Source organism: Odontesthes bonariensis, chromosome 17 (genome assembly GCF_027942865.1).
Source record: "Odontesthes bonariensis isolate fOdoBon6 chromosome 17, fOdoBon6.hap1, whole genome shotgun sequence".
Classification (NCBI taxonomy): Eukaryota; Metazoa; Chordata; class Actinopteri; order Atheriniformes; family Atherinopsidae; genus Odontesthes; species Odontesthes bonariensis.
The window spans coordinates 16,747,025-16,753,024 of record NC_134522.1 but is presented as its reverse complement, the minus strand read 5'-3'; the positions used below and the strand labels follow the sequence as shown (position 1 = coordinate 16,753,024).

Here is a 6,000-nt window from a genome sequence, read left to right as displayed (position 1 = left end):
TCACTACATCGAGCATTTCCAAAGTTCTCATGTTGCTTGAAAAAATACACAGAGTAATAATCTGATTTATTTTCTCCATTTTTAAAGCAAACCAGATACGGGTCCTTCTCAGAGACACTTCCATGTGCCTCTTGAACAAGGTTCCAGTCTGAGTTGCACAATAGTGGTGCCAGTGGTTTCTTATCGTTTGAGTAGCCGTTGCTAATCTCTGACACTGCAAATGATTGATTACCTCTTGAAGTTGCCGGACCAGCAGGGAAGTACCACTTACTTAATGTGAAGGTCCAACAGAACTGATATGTCAGGAGATAAGTGCTATTTGTGGAAGATATTGTTTGCTTTTAAGGTTTGGCAAATACGGAGGGTGTTTTTGTGTTTGTTTTAGTGAAAGCTTGCCAAATCGTGTTGAAAGTAATGAATAACATCTGTTTAGACACCGAAGAATGTCAACGGTGAAGATGCAATTTGTTAGCTTTTGAAATGTTGACCTTATGCACTATATTTGCTAGTTTTTGTAATGGAAGACTGCAGACGACAGGAGAAAGCTTTGCCATGCACTCCTCCACACCCTCTCGTTTCACTCCCAACGTCACATCACATCACAGTGCCTCCTTCACTGGCAGTCAGTGAAGCCATTTAACGTGAATTGTAGCTGACAGGGTTTCTCAGTTTACATACCAAACAAAACTGACCACTCAGTCAAAATGAGTGACTCTTTCAGACCAGGATGTGAACTCCCATTCATTAACAAAAAACAGCCGTATGCTCATACTGACAAACATAGATCACTTCCTCTGGCATCTCTTGAAAAGCTGCGTTTTGATGTATTTGAATATCAAAATGTCTTCTCCGTGCCACTGTTCCAAAACACAATCCAAGTTCAGAAAAAAACAGCAAACCCCAGCAGTCCCACCCTGTGAAAATGAGTTGGGTAATTGTTTACTGAGGTCACTTCCCATAACATTATGTTTGTTGTATGAGGTTGCTTGACAAGTGAAGGGCCACTAGCTGTTAGGCTATGTCGGTGATGTGTTTAGAAAATACTGTCTATGTCAGGATACTTAATTTGAAGGTGGCACGACTTGATTGTAATTACAACTGGAACATGAATATATGTCCTGAAAAGTGTTTGTCTATGACATAATCCCACAGGGAGGTTCAAAAGAAAGGGAACACTCTCTGAACTGACAACTTGAGCTAACAAAAAGTCTGGAATGTATCACTCCGAATCAGAGAGAAAATTTCAATTTCCCTCTCTGATTTTGGGATAGAGTTTAGTTTATATTTAAATTTAGGTTGAGACTAGCCTGTTTGAAAAGAGCAAGATTTTTGAAGAGGCTGACAACCAGACAACTAAAATACTTAAAAATCTTGCACAAATGTAAATCTGTAAATAGAGAGATGTCAAGCAACTTTTTTTGTCTCTGTACAACTTGCCACATTTGTGGCAAGGAAAAAGAAAGACAAGTTGAAATTGCATGAGCTTCTTTATATTTGTAAAAAATGTTTTCCTGGGTTTCTAAAATGAGTAATCATCTCCCCATATGTTTGATGCTTTGGGTCCGTTTGAATGGCTTCTTATTTGTTTGTAGCATTTTGGAGTTAAGCTGTGCTGGTGTTGAGGGCAGTGTTTCAGGAGAGACTTGGCTGATTAAGAACACGAGGCCTGTTCTTGCCAATGCTCCGATGAAATGTTCCGCCATGTTACAGCAGATGATGGCTCTGGACAAGAGGTGAGATTTTTCCGGAGAGCTCCCAAGTAATCCTACCTCACTTTGTGTCATATACCAAACTGTGCAAGCAAAGGAGAGGGGCTTCTGGAAAGGGGATGTGGGACTGCTGGAGGGAGCCTTGTGGGAGGTCACTCTGTGGCTATGTGTACGTGCAGAATGTGAATAATTTCAGAGCTGAAAAACTGTCGGCCTGAACGCTTTTTTGTTTTTCTTTCATAGGCAAAACTAGACAGGTCGAGGGCTGCGGGGTATGTGCAGCGCAGAGTGGCTAAGTTAGGGTGAAAGGGAGTCTTTCAGCTGGACACATTTCATGGATGTTTTGGGAAGCAGTGATGGAAACGGGGGAGGTCAGACAACCCATTTCTTTCCTCTGGGGTCCTTGCAGTGTTAGAGCCTGTAAAAGTACAGAATGTCTTCAGCCTGCCCTGTGTTAAACCAAGCGAAAACAAGTTTAGCTGCAGCGCTGCTTCTGCAAGTACGCAGGTAGATTCAAGACTACTTACTGAAGCAATACTCCTATGGGACAGAGAGGGAGTGATAAAAAGAAGACAAATGGAAATTCTAAGCCGCTAACCATTTACCATTGTTACAAGAATAGTAGACATGCAGGAGTATTTAGACTGTCAACAGCATCACCTTGGTATATTAATCTGGCTTTGAGAAGCTTGATTTCATATGATTTTATTCAGAGTAACATGTTTACATGAATTTCAAAAGTCTTCTTTGGTCGGGCTAACACAATGATCAATCTTGTTCTAGTGTCATGTAAATGTACTGATGATTACAAACACAGGTGACAGTTATGGAAAGTATGCATTGCTTCTTTACAAGTTTGCTTGTTTGTAGCCCAGGTTATTCTTCCTGTACTTAAAAAAAATAGCCATGAAACACATTTTCAAAACACCTCCCTATTGGCTAGTATGGTACATCTCAAACAGATACGGAGAAATGGTCTTATTCATTGCCATTTTTGACCAAACAGAAGACTTTGGAAGAGACAGGGGCAATTTACAGGTGATGCATATATTGCAAAATATGATTTACATTACAGCTTATAAATCTATTATGACATAACCGCAATCATAAACCTGCAAATGAGCACAATAAGGGCTTTTTAAGTGAAAGTCATCAATTTAAAATTTTGCAGAAACATCTGCAACATGTACCAAAAGTGTTTATCAGAAAGTCCAGGGGGCTCTCAGTAAGGGCAGCAGAATAAGTACAATATGATATGGGCTATAAGGTTCTGCTGCAAAAATGTGCGTTCATTTTTTGGACTTTTCTCAAATTTGGCCTGCTCCCTGACACCAAAAATATTTAGAGAAGAATAGCACACCAATCAAACGTGCACAGCGGTCCATGTTAAATATTCACAGCCTGCATGTTAGGTTTCCCAAACAAGAGCATGCAGGACCTGTAACCCACATAAATCTTTCACACACAGAGAAACACAGAAACCAGACATGAACATCTATTATTATCTCATTAACTTATCTGGTTCATGTAATGCTCAACACTGCTTCTGATACACCCCGCAGAATCTGATGTAAGTCTGTACAAAATGTTTATTGTAGATTCAAGGCTTTAGTCACTCTTTAGAGCACTGATTGTATCACACTGGATTACATTCATTATCAAATCATGACAAAACACTATGTAGCAATTCTATAGGCTGCGACTTATTACGCACATAATGAGATGTCTAAATTATGTTTTACAGTGATGAATTATATGTGCCAGAGGAGGAATATAGAATAACCAAGCTATAAATTATTGGCTTTACATAGGCTTCATGTGTGATTTAAGAGTACATGAATGACTTATATTTGGATGAAGCTCTGACACAAAGATAAATGAGCATCTGGGTAAAACCACACAGCTGGCAGATGATTCCTTTCTGTCTTTAAAAAAAAAAAAACACTTCATGTTGTAGTTTAGTAAGATTCTTGCTAAATACCCTCATATAATTAAAACTATGCACTTATGCTTTAGTACGAATTGTGTTTTTCTGAGCAGCTACATGAAAGTTTGCATGACATCTTACTCTACATTTAGCTTTAATCACAAAGTCAAAACATTTCAGAGTTGAAGAGTGAAATCCTTTATCTGGCACAATTTACAGGGAGCATGTTTTTACACTTAAACTAATATGAATCTTTAGTATTTTGACTGAAACCACACCTTGGTCACAATTTTAAAATTGTTTTCTTCAGTTAGAAAGCTTTTATTTCAACTTTGTTATTTAAAGCTTATTGAATTTAAAAAAAAGTTCTCTTTTAAGTCATAAGGTTTAGAATGCTTTTGTTAGAGGCACATACCTGCTTTACTGGAGAACACATGATCAAAAAGCTTTTCACTGGCTTTTAAGTAATTCTCCCCTGAGTTTGGCAGTGATCTTGTAATCTAAGGGCTTCAGTGTTAAACCGTAAGTGCAGTTTAAAGAGAAGTCCTTATCTGGGCATTTTTCAAAGCTACATTGATGGAGTAGGATTGCAAAGAACAAGAATATCTCAACTTTGGCAACCTGGTCCCCAATACATCTTCTCTTCCCTGCTGAGAAAATCATAACATTGTTGGTGAGATCTTTGTCAAGGGAGCCATTTGCATCCATGAAGCGGGAGGGGTCAAAGATATGAGGGTTCTTCCATCTTAGGGGGTCATGATTGATGGACCACTGATTGATAAAGACCACTGTGTCTTTGGGGATGTTGAGACCGGTGATGGTGACATCGGAGGTGGTGGAGTGGGGGATGGTGACAGGGACGAAGCTCGTGAAGCGCATGGTCTCATAGATGAAGGCGTCCAGGTAAGGCATACATGTTCTGTCCTCGACAGATGGCAGCCTGTGCCGCCCCACCACGCTGTCAATGAGCTCATGGAGCTTGGTTTGAATCTCAGGGTGTTTAGCCAGCAGGAGAACAATCCAGTGAAGAGCAGTGGAGACAGTGTCCATACCTGCACCAATCAGATCTGCCACCGTCGCCTCTGTGTGGTCTTTGGTGAGATCTGTGTCCCCGTCAGCCTCATCAATGACCCCGATAATGGCATCGCTCATATCCCTTGTTACCTTTGGATCAAAGGTTTCTCTATGCTCCTCCACTTTGCTCTTGACAAAGAAGAAGAACTCTTTATTCAAGTATTTAAAATTCTTGAAGATACCTCGAACTGGATTGGGAAAAGATTGAAGCCAAGGCATCACATCCACCAAGCTGCCAGCCCCTACAGTCTGTCCAAACTGATCCATCTGGTGTAGCAAGGCTCTAAACTCCACATCATCATGTCCATAGCGCTTTCCAAAGCACAAGGCACAAATCACATTTGCAGCAGCTACAGTCAGCTCATGAGCAGGGTTGAAATACTGGCCCTGAGTGCCGAGTTTAAGGAAAATCTCAACTAGCTCTGTGGCCTCAGCAACAATTTGCTGCTCAAAAGCTTTTTTTGTCTGGCTGTTGGAAGATGAGAATGCTCGTATTGTTGTTTGAGCAATTTTCCTGTGCATCCTCCATTGTTTGCTGTAATTTGTGAATGTCAAGCTCTTCCCTCCTGAGACAGACTGAAAAGAGACAAAGTTAGGTCTGCCTGCAAACTCTGTGCTGTGCTGTATTAAAGCCTGACGGATCGCCCGGTCTCCATTCAGGACAACAATGTCACTGCAGCCCAGACGTATCTGATACACGTCGCCATATTTTTTGGCAAGGTTAGTAAAGGTGATGTGAGGCATCTGGCCCAGCTGCAAGGCGTTTCCCACCACAGGCCAGGCGAAGGGTCCGGGCAGTCTTCTTTTTAGCCTGAGGTTCCTGACCCACAGACAGGCTTCCAGACAAAAGAGAAACACAAAGGAGGCAACCAGAGCGGGATGGACCTGTCCGCTCCACTCCCTGATGATGCTGCTGCTCTTTACACCAATCTCTGCATCCATTTGAGCCATGGTGTTATTGTGCAGTTTGGCTGTCATCCACTGTATCAAATACAATGTTCACTTTGAATATGAAACCATTTCAAGTCTTTAAAGTTTTCTTTAGATATGTCAAACTATGGTTTTGCTGCTAAATTACAATTAAGCAGTAATTATAAGCTCTCTCACCCTTCCTCCTGAGAAGCTGACGGGAAGGGCTCAAGCAGTTAGCAGTGGTGCAGCTCGTCTTCAGATGACCACTTTAGAAGAATGCAGATCCAAGCCTTAACACTTCGCTTATATGTATCTCTACAGTGGGAGGGGTCAGCAACTCAGGTTTTTTTCAGATATTTATTTTTTCATTATTTCTCC

General features: G+C 41.0%; 1 pseudogene; it reads right to left on the bottom strand.

Annotated features, from left to right (window-relative positions):
- Positions 1-2,398: 2,398 nt before the first annotated feature.
- Positions 2,399-5,889, bottom strand: LOC142366335 (cytochrome P450 1B1 pseudogene; annotated as a pseudogene).
- Positions 5,890-6,000: the final 111 nt, after the last annotated feature.